The sequence below is a fragment of the Drosophila serrata genome, unplaced genomic scaffold, assembly GCF_035046125.1.
Source record: "Drosophila serrata isolate PLE 108 unplaced genomic scaffold, ASM3504612v1 contig_272, whole genome shotgun sequence".
NCBI lineage: Eukaryota > Metazoa > Arthropoda > Insecta > Diptera > Drosophilidae > Drosophila > Drosophila serrata.
Window position 1 is genome coordinate 880,152 of NW_028257170.1, and position 11,302 is coordinate 891,453.

The 11,302-nt window shown below is 38.7% G+C and overlaps 1 protein-coding gene across 1 annotated transcript in view; it reads left to right on the plus strand.

Moving 5' to 3' along the window:
- The first annotated feature begins 2,605 nt into the window (after positions 1 to 2,605).
- Lmx1a (LIM homeobox transcription factor 1 alpha) overlaps positions 2,606 to 11,302 on the plus strand; it is a 75,895-nt gene continuing 67,198 nt past the window's right edge. The window contains exons 1-2 of the mRNA XM_086833860.1: positions 2,606 to 2,819; positions 6,361 to 6,631. The gene's annotated coding sequence lies outside the window, so the exon portion shown is untranslated. The remainder of the gene's footprint in view (positions 2,820 to 6,360; positions 6,632 to 11,302) is intronic.

Sequence of the window (11,302 nt, forward strand, 5' to 3'; positions counted from 1 at the left end):
ATCGTTTGATGTTGAGCAAAAATGCAAATCTGGGAATGTAAAGCTGCAAATATAATATGTATAGGTGAATGAAATGAAAGCCAGTACTACTTCATTGTTTTAAACACAAATATATATAATTTATATTGTATGGATTCCTAGTCAAAGAAGTTCTATCTGCAAGGATATACAAACTTCGGCGAGCCGATGTTAGCTTCCTTTCTTGTTTTTTTTTTAATTTTCCGATCGTTCCTATAGCATATATATATTTCTATATGTATATGTATATGTATATGTATATATATATATATATATATATATATATACTGGACTATATATAGTCCAACGATTTGGAATGATCCGATTTACATACTAATAAAATGATATAGAAGAATAACTGCATAGTTTTCATCAAATAGCTTCCACTTAAATTAATTCCAAAACACATCTAGCACATCTGTGCTTATGATTCCCAACTCGTTCTAATATCCCCGGAACAGAAATGTGTTGTTAAAAAAATTTCAAGTCATTGTTTATAAGTGTTCAAAGTAAGTAACTGATCATACCTACTTACTAGTCATAGATACCTACTAAATATAGATACTTAATGTTCAGAGTTAATTACTGATCATAGTTATTATCTGAACATAGCTACTTAGTGATTCTAGTTACTTAATGTTCATTGATACTTACTATTCAGAGTTAGTTACTGCTCTTAGTTACTTACCTCTCATAGTTAATTACTGATCATAGTTAATTACTGAACATAGGTCCTTAAATCATCCGATTGTTCCAATATCAGGTACATATATGTATATATATAGTTAAATTAAATATATATATAGTTATAGTTATATGTAGTTAAATTAAATAGCTCGCTGCTTCTCTTTGCCTCTCCCCCTCTCTCTCTATGGCTATCGCTTTATGTTAATCTCTAGAGGCAACTCCTCTCCCGCGCACTCACACTCACTTTCTCTTCTCTTCTCTTTCCCCGGGGACTATAAATAGAGGCGCTGAGGTCGCGCGCGCCTCAGTCTGTCCTAGGGGTACCTAGTGTTCACATCGGTAGTGATAGTGCAAGTGATCAGCCTTCGAGCTCAAAAATATGACGTGGCCAATTCAAAACATCTGGATGACCTGGAAGAAGTCACCACGTGGATGAAGTCACCATTCTTGATCACTACACTGGAAGGATGTAAGCAATGACGTGTTCTTTACTGCGGTAAGTCTTAACCATGACATTTATATTATGTATGAAGCTGCTGGTTGGATCAGGCCTAGGTCTTGAATTTATATTCCAATTTATTTCCTTATTTCTATGGTCACATTTACATACTTAGATACTTACTCATATATTTAAAAACTTTAGATACTTACTGATATAGTTACTTACTGGTCAAGATACTTACTGTTCAGAGTTACTAACTGCTCTTAGTTACTTACCTTTCATAGTTAATTACTGATAATAGTTCCTTAATTCGTCCGATTGTTCCTATGTCACGTATATATATGTATATATATAGTCCACCGATTTGGCATACTCCGATTTATATACTAGTAAAATGATATAAAAGAATAACTGCATAGTTTTAATAAAATAGCTTTCACTTAAATTTGTTCCAAAACATATCTCGCACATCTGTGCGTATGATTCTCAACTCGTTCTAACATCCCCGGAACGAAGTGACTGCTGCCAGCCACGTTTTAGAAATGTGTTGTGTTACAAAAGTTGCAAGTCATTGTTTATTAGTGTTTAAAGTAAGTAACTGATCATACATACTTACTGGTCATAGATACTTACTAAATATAGATACTTACTGTTCAGAGTTAATTACTGATCATAGTTATTATCTGACCATAGCTACTTACTGATTCTAGTTACTTAATGTTCATTGATATTTACTGTTCAGAGTTACTTACTGCTCTTAGTTACTTACCTCTCATAGTTAATCACTGATCATAGTTAATTACTGAACATAGGTTCTTAAATCGTCCGATTGTTCCAATATCAGGTATATATATGTATATATAGTCCACCGATTTGGCATGCTCCGATTTATATACTAGTAAAATGATATAAAAGAATAACTGCATAGTTTTAATAAAATAGTTTTCACTTAAATTTGTTCCAAAACACATCTCGCACATCTGTGCGTATGATTCTCAACTCGTTCTAACATCCCCGGAACGAAGTGACTGCTGCCAGCCACGTTTTAGAAATGTGTTGTGTTACAAAAGTTGCAAGTCATTGTTTATTAGTGTTCAAAGTTAGTAACTGATCATACATACTTACTGGTCAGAGATACTTACTGATCATAATTACTTACTGGTCACAGATACTTACTGTTCAGAGTTAATTTCTGATTATAGTTATTTATTGTCCATAGATACTTATTGATCATAGTTACTTAATATTCGTGGATACTTACTGATCAGAGTTACTTACTGCTCATAGTTACTTATTTATTATAGTTAAATTAAATAGCTCGCTGTTTATCTCTGCCTCCCCCTCTCTCTCTCTCTCTCTCTATGGCTATCGCTTATGTTAATCTCTAGAGGCAACTCCTCTCCCGCGCACTCACACTCACTTTCTCTTCTCTTCTCTTTCCCCGGGGACTATAAATAGAGGCGCTGAGGTCGCGCGCGCCTCAGTCTGTCCTAGGGGTACCTAGTGTTCACATCGGTAGTGATAGTGCAAGTGATCAGCCTTCGAGCTCAAAAATATGACGTGGCCAATTCAAAACATCTGGATGACCTGGAAGAAGTCACCACGTGGATGAAGTCACCATTCGTGATCACTACACTGGAAGGATGTAAGCAATGACGTGTCCTTTACTGCGGTAAGTCTTAACCATGACATTTATATTATGTATGATGCTGTTGGTGGGATCAGGCCTAGCTCTAGACTTTATATTTCACTTTATTTCTTGCCATGGTCCCTTTACATACTTCGATACTTACTGATATAGTTACTTACTGGACATAGATATTTACTGTTCAGAGTTACTAAATTTTCATTCATACTTACTGATCAGAGTTACTTGTTGCTCATAGTTACTTACTGATCATAGTTACTTACTGGTCATAGATACTTAGTGCTCTTAGTTACTTACTCGTCATAGATATTTACTGTTCAGAGTTACTTAATTTTCATTCATACGTACTGATCAGAGTTACTTGCTGCTCATAGTTACTTACTGATCATAGTTACTTACTGTTCAGGCTGTTGGTGCTGATTAAGAATATATATTCTTTATATGGTCTGAGATGACTCACTGCTTTGCAAACTTTTGACTGATAGGGTATAACAATAAAAACTGTTGGTACATTTTGGCAATTGATTTCGTTGTTAATTTGCAAAACTTTCATATTTGAATATTTATATCAATGTATATGTAATAAAGGGGAATATTAACCAATCCCACCTCGCAAACGTGGTTTTCCATCCCAGCGTATCAGCCACTTGTCCAAAATCCCTTTTTCGAAAACGATTTTGAAGAAGTCGGTGATTAAATCGGTCCTGGCCCGTACCCGTATTGGCTTTTTTCGCATCAAGTACCCCCCACCCTGATGGAGCTCTTTTGGGTTCGTAGAATGTGTTTAAAAAAATAAGAGAAACAATTTCGAATGCAGTTTTTGCGCTGCGGTCAGCGGATGGCATTGTTTGGGCTGCTGCTGTTATTGTTTTTTCTGCCTGCACTGCTGTAATTCATAAAGTTTTTGGTGCATTGCATACTTTCTGGTTTTCTGAAATTAGTTTGCTTCGGTTTGCGAAATAAAATTGCGCTTGCCGCAGTGGGGATTACAAAAAAAAAAAACGTAAGCTCATTTCCTTTTCCGTGCGAAGATTTAACCACAATATATGAAATTATATTAGCATCGCAGAGTCCGTATATAAAAACTATGCCCTTCTGTCAGGGCCTGTGTCCGTGTCTGTGCCCTGCACATTAATATCCTGTGAGCATTCGTACGTGTTAATATGACTTTATGACTTCATATGTGTCCATATTTTTGTCGTCGCCGCTTCACACTAAAAAGTTTTATTGTTAGTTACGCTGCTGCTGCCGCCATCAAAGCAACCATTTTCATTCAGAGCGCCAGAGATGCAGAAATTATTAAAAATGTTCCCTACTCGTATCTCAGGCACTCGTTTGCACCGTCAAAGACAGAGTTTTACCACTTTTTTTTTTGCCCCCATATGTAACCGGGAGGCGTCCTGGATGCAGCACCGTGAGCGATGATGGATGCGAGTCCTTTGGGTGTCTTGTAATGGGAAAAAGTGGGTCTAGGATAGGGGTATATTACTGGAAATTCTTTTCCTGCAAAAAGTCTTGTAGAATATTCATAGAAACGAATAACAGGATAATTACAATATTATATGAATTCTCCTTCAAGTTGTAGTCTTCTCATGGCTAGTCTTTCAAATGGTTAATTTCATTAAAAATGTGTAATTTTAAAATGCCTTTATCCTATATATTTGACCCATTACATTTTAGCCAGATCCTTGACGCAAGTCCCTGGCTCCACATTAACGGCATCACCCATACGCCGTGTGGCCCCCTTCGAGCATATGCTACCCTCTTGGAATATCCCCGGCATTCGGCGAAGCCACTTGAATGCTTATTGTACATTTCAAACAACTCTATTACGAATATTTTTCATATTTTCTTCGCAAGTGGGGCACGGAAAAAGTTAACATTAAAAGCGATGGCGGTGCCGAAATGGCTGCCGGAGTGACTTTTTTTTGCGAGGATGGGTGATGGCGGATGTCGGATGGAGGATGAGGATGATGGGGCACAGTCAAAGCAACCAATTCGCATGCGGCACGTTACATTTTCGCAATAAAAAATGAGAAGCGCTTTGCATGCATGCATCTGTAGGAGACTGCGAATCGCACTTGCTTTTTTCGGGGTGTGTGTGCGCGTGTGTATAGGGTATGGCAAAAGTAATAAATGTACGTGCCGCACTACCAACAACACCAGGGAAAGCGGAAAGGAAAAGCTTTCTCTTCACACAAACACACCAGCGTGTCTCGTGTCAATTTAGCAGGGGAAAAAATAAAGAAACTACCATGTTGAAATACCCTTAAAATATGTGAAATATAATTCAAAATAAGCAAATTATTTTATGAAGATTTGTAATCCAAAAGCACAGCTTACACTTTTAAATTAAAGCCTATTTTTCTTTCAGAGTAAAGAAAATATATAAATTATAATTACTGCTTCAAAAACATCAAGTGAATGTTATTTGTCAAACTGTGTAAAATGAAAATCATCCTCAGGAAGAGTATAAAAATAGCCTGGATACTTCCGTTTCCTTCGAATCCTCGCACATGTCACGATCACGATGCATTCAGATGCAAGGATACGAGTGGGAGTTGCGAAACGGGAGTCCTGGGAAGCGAGTAAATGTAATAAAAATAAACTACGACTACCATGGAACCCAGAACCCCCTCCCTATACTTTTACCCATTCACATTTCGTATGCCATTTTCCCGGCACCCATCTCACAATGCTTTTGTGTATTGTGCGAATTCTTTTTCCTAGGCTCTTTCTTCGGGTGTCCTGGCACCCCTCCCCTCCTTAGAAAAGGGACCTGGAGGAGGCGGAGTCTGCGGCGACGGGTCGCAAACGACTTGGCACGCACCACTCTCGCGTTTGAAGTAGCTCTGGATTGTATAAAAGTAACCATAGCTACCATAATTTAATGAAAACATAATCTGCATTCAGGAAAAAAATGGAAGAAAATCGCAGTGCTAACGGCAAAGCCAAAGCACAAGTCAAGTCCGCGAGTGGAGTGTCCTCGACAAAGAGCAGGATGCGGCAAGGATACACCGATATAAAATCACATTAAATGGCGACAGGTCTGTGTGCTGGGTTCTTAGAGACTTCTTTGATAGCCAAGTTCCGTTTCCCATTGTCAGATTGTAGTAGCGATGCCTTATGGTAATGGATATTACTGAAACAATCATATAGTAACCATTTAAATTAGAATATAAATATGAGTAAATGTACAGAAAAAAGCAAAGAATTGATCAATTTATTTGCTAATTTTTTGGGTAAGTCCAAGTTTCTCTAATATCATAAAGAAGCCAAAAATGCATCAGAATCAGTTCTTATACTATCAGGAACCAAGTTCTTATTTTATATGTTTGTGAATATATTTAAATGAAATCAGTAACCAAGAAATCAGCTGTAAAAATAATTCAAATATTAAATGCAATGGGAAACTCACATAAATACTCAACTTCTTTGAGCTCCATTTCCGGCAGTTCATATATTGCTTTAACTATCCGATCCGCGAGGCTATTGACAAGTATCTGGTTACGTTTTATTTCCTTCCTTTCATTTTATTCAATTTTCCGTTTTAATTTTTTTTTAGCTGGCATTTCGGATGATTCTCCGGCAGCATCTTGTATTTGCGCGGATACGACCAACAACTTGAGCAGCGACTTGAGTAGCTGGCAGCAAAGTTTCCTAGACAACTCCTTCAGGTCCGCGGAAAAGAAAGTCGAGGGACTGTGCTGGCTAAATATGCTTTAGCCTAGCCTTTCAAAAATCAGGAAGGCGCAAAGGACCAAGGACCAAGGACCACTTGTGAATACGCTTTGATGCGCGCGGCTGTGTGCGTGAGTGTGACTGATGTCGAGATGGTGAGTTTTTTCCATTTTTATTTTTTGTGAATAGGTTGGGGGTCCTGCCTGGAATTATACCGAAACTCTCGCCATCCTTTTGTGCCTTGATATTTATTTATTTTGACTCCACGGTAGAGCTGCTCTTCAAGTATTTCATGAGTAGCGCAAAATACGCGCGCGAAATGTAATAAAAACATTTTTTCCGGCGGCTGCAGCCCAACATCTTATTCCCTTAGTATGCTGCAGTTGATTTCTAGTGGCGCCGCGGGCTCAACTTCTGGCTTTGAGCTACTGAACTCGCAGTGGCTGCTGCCAAAGTATCTACAAGATATTTTTAATACATGCTCGCGACTCTCGACTCTCGACTCGCAGTGCGTGCGATGGTTCAACTTCACTTCAACCCACTTAGAAGACAACACTCATCCGTCCTGTTGGCATCCATTTGATGTTGCCTCGGTTTTTTTTCACTTTATCGGGAGCATAATGAAAAACATTCCAATCATATGAAAAAAATATGCAATGCATTTTCGAATTATTTTTGGGTTTACCCGAAGCTACAGTTTATAAATACCGATTCGAAACATTAAATTGTATTATTTTTTCATTCAATCATCAATCAACCCTCAAGTCCTTGAAGTCGGTTGCATCAACTGAAGAACGTGTTGAATTTCGCCTTAAATATGTATTCGAAATTTGCATATTAAACGACTCCCTGCTCGCCTGCTTGCTGCTTGGCTGCTCATTTGCATTTGGCTCTCAGTTGGCTTCCAGTTGGCAACACCTTGGCCCGAAAGTCAATCTTCATCCGGCTGTAGCTACACATTCATTGTCTTGAACTATACGCCCCTTTGGTGTCTGGCCTGTCAACTGGTATCCTGATTCCAGGACTCTGATCCTGGCGATTCGCCTGTCAAAATCAGCCGGCAAAAGGCGACGATGAGCCGGAGGATTGGCACTGGGGACCAAACACACAAAGACACACATTCTCGTAGTTCCTGTTCGATTCGCCAGCTGTCGAGCTTTGCAATTCAAATTTCGTATTCCCGAATCGTGGGCGAGACCAGCCAGGACGAATCACTAAAGGCAAATTCAGATACAATTAATTTCCAGGCGAGGCCACAAAATCACAATGATTCGGGAGAAGATAGCAACCTCCTTGAGGTTATATCAATTTAATCTAATATTTTTCAAGGATTTCAACTTATTTCAGTGTTCAAAAAAGTGTTTTTGAATCAGTTTTTACACATTTCTACTCAGTTGTCAGATAATGATATAATGATGCATAAATCAAGTGGACAGAATCACAGATTCAGTTTAATTTTCAAAATATCGAAATGGTTTTGTGAAATCCCACTTAAGTTAATTGTACATTTTGACGTTGCTGATAAAGCATTAAATTTTCTTTCAATTACCCTGAAGCCGAGTGTTCACTATGCACAATTCAAATAAACCTTTGGCATATTCAATATTAATTCTAATAGAAAAGCCCGGCAGGGAAATTTTTCTCATTAGAACCTAGCCACACTTTGGGGGCCACTTTGCAGGCCTATTAGAAACTCATTAGTCGCACGACCCGGGCCAAGTTTGAACTAATAATGTGGTGGCTGAGTCCGTTGGCCATCGGCAGCTCAATTGAAAGAAATTTTCAATTTAACGTCAAAGTGTGGGCCCCGGGGCCCACAGAGCGGCATGTGACGCCCAGGATAGCCTAGCCTGGCCTGGTCGAGTCGGCAGCCAAGTGGCCAATTACGTTTAGGAATCAGGATTCAGTATTCAGGATTCAGGATTCAGGATACAGGCCCCGGCACAGGGCACAAAACCAATCTCAATCTGTGGCATCAAGTAGACAAATATAGACTATTGTATGCCTATGCACGTAATGCATTGCCATCCTGTCTCCATTTGGCATTCAAAAACTGTGCGTCTGTGCGATTTTGACGCATATTTGCCTAGCCCCAGAGCCACCTCACCCACGTCCTTGTCTCAGCCATTGATAGTCCCATTTGTGCACCTAGAGAAGACTTAATCCTTAACCATAATCTTTGGTTATTAGATTTAAAATCTTGTAAACCTTAAGGTTGAACTAGGAACCAAATGGATGTGTTTGTTTTCAAGATATAATGGTGGGGAAAATCACCTATAAAGATATTTTAATATGATATATTATATGATTTCTTTCCCTTAACATTGTGCTACTTTTCTTTCTGTGCACATTTGTATCTGTGCAAGGCAGCAGCAGGCTGAAATGCACAATTGCTTCATTTCGCAAAAGGATTTTATTAAACCCGAACCCAACTGAAGTTGAAACCAAAGCAAAGTGTTGGTTGCCAGCTTTCCCAGCTTTCCCAGGCAATCGAAGTCGATTTGTGTGTGCGTGTGTCTGCGCCTGTTTGCGTAGTTATGGTAAATATTCATATTTGTAGCGTGTGCGCAATGTGTTGAAATTAGCATTTATGAATTTTGTGCCAAATGTCGAACTCAAACACATACGTGGCACGTACACACGCATATAGGAGTCGTCTCCCAGCCGCAACTACATTGAGTGACTCGTCGTCCTTCTCATTTAGTCCCCGCCGCCGCCACTTCCATCGCCATCGTCCTTTTTGGCTTCTGTGCGTATTATGCGAGAGATTCCTGGTTATGGCTTTGTGGCTTTCTGGGCCAGCGGCTCACATTCAGTCATTGGCCGTCCATTTGCATTTAGATTGCGGGGCCCAGGAAAACTAAAGCTTCCGAAAACCCCTTAACCCACCGACTCAATGATGGCAAACAACTGCCACAAGTGACTTCTTCGAACTGTTTGGCCAGGAGAAGGCCACCGAGTGACATCTGCTGCTCGACAATTTGTGTGCGGTCCTCTGCGGCGAGGGGTTCGTGTTCATGGGAACCGATTTACATAATTATAAGTGAAAAGTTTCGCAGCAAAAGAATCTTCATTTCACATGCCATATTGCTGAATAGTTTCTTTCTCTCAAAACAACCAGTACGTATAGTTCTTCAAAGTAATTATGTTGCATAAGCTATAGTTTTTACTATTTTTGCTGCTAATAAATCATCTTCTTTTTCAATGAACAAATATGTTTAATTTCACCTAAAAAATCCAAAAAGAATAGTTTGATTATTCAAGAGGATACATTACATTTTGCTTTATTTCTAGATCCTATCTACATATTTTAAATCACTTAATTGATAACTTTGTATCGAAAAAGGAATATAACATATTCCCACGCATTTTCTCATGATTGTTTTAAACATTTTTCACTCAAAAATCCAATTCATTTTGTGGCCACTTTAGCCTTTTGTCAACACATGCGTCCTATGAAAATAAAAACCAAATGCACATTTATTTTTGCGAATGGAATATGGTTTATTGTGTACGATTTGTCCCTCTTTTGCGGAATGGTATTATGATGCTCTTTTATGTGGACCTTAAATTGATTTTTGATTTTTATTGTTTACATAAAGTGCTGTTGGGAAATATTACGAGCTGGAAATCCATAAGTACCATATGAAAAATCAACTTTTGTCAATGATTTTCCAAACTGATTCAATTTTAAAAGCCTGTCCCCTCGGGTGATTTTCCCATAACAATCATTGTGTGATTTTCAGGATTCCTTTCAATGGGTGTTTGATTTGGAAAGAGTATGTTTTAAATTTTTAATGCTAGATGTTTTTAAATATCAAGTTGGAACCTGTATTCTGGTTTGAAGTAGGGGTTTACTTTCTAAAGAAATTTTGTATAAATTGGATAGATTTATTTAGACGTAAAGAGGAATAATAATCAATAATAATATAAAATGAATTTATTTTAAAATCATATCTAGAAAGGAAAGTGACTTAAAGAATATTATAGATTGGGTGGTAACTTTAACTATTTATAGAATGAATATATAATATATAAAAAGTTCCATGAAACAATATTTAAAATGCTAAACTACCCATCGTTGTCACAGTAATTAATTACGCAATTTGGAAGTGTAAAAGCGGAAACATATCATTGACCAAGGAGCAAGTATTAACGCGACTGTCAAGGACCTTGCAGGACTTACGACTTGGGACGACTTTACGTTAGGCCAATTCTGTTCTTCTTTTTTTTGGATGGTCCTTGCACTTGTTTGGCCTTGTCCGCTTTTGATTAATGATGCGGACACAGACTCTGGAACTGGATCTCTTTTTTACGTGCCACGTTAATGCGTGTATCTGAAAACGACTTACATGCTTGCTGCAAAAGGACATGGTCATGGGGTGGGTGAGGATTCAGCGGCGGTGGTGGAAAAACTATGTGGTGGTTAAGACCCGGCCCTTTGTTTGCCTACTTTGCCGCCTTTGGCGAACCCCTGCCATTGGGATATCCTTGGCCGTATCGGTGTCGCGATTGGGGTTTAATCTGGTTAACGATCCTGATGACGATGACGACAGCCAGGGGTATTTCGGATGGAGAACCGGAGACGGTGACGTTTAAGCCCAATTGCTGTGGCTAATGTGACACATATTGTGACAAATTGCATGAACTTGTGCTTCGGAGGGGTGTCCTTGGCGGGGTTGCTTGCGCCACGATTTTGTATAAACACGTGTTGCAGTTCCTGTAAAATCAATTAGCCACCGATTGCCCAAGTGTTTTCTATTGAAATCTGAGGCAAAATTATGGTTAAAAGTGGTGATAAATTAGAAGGCTACAAATTTGTGTTC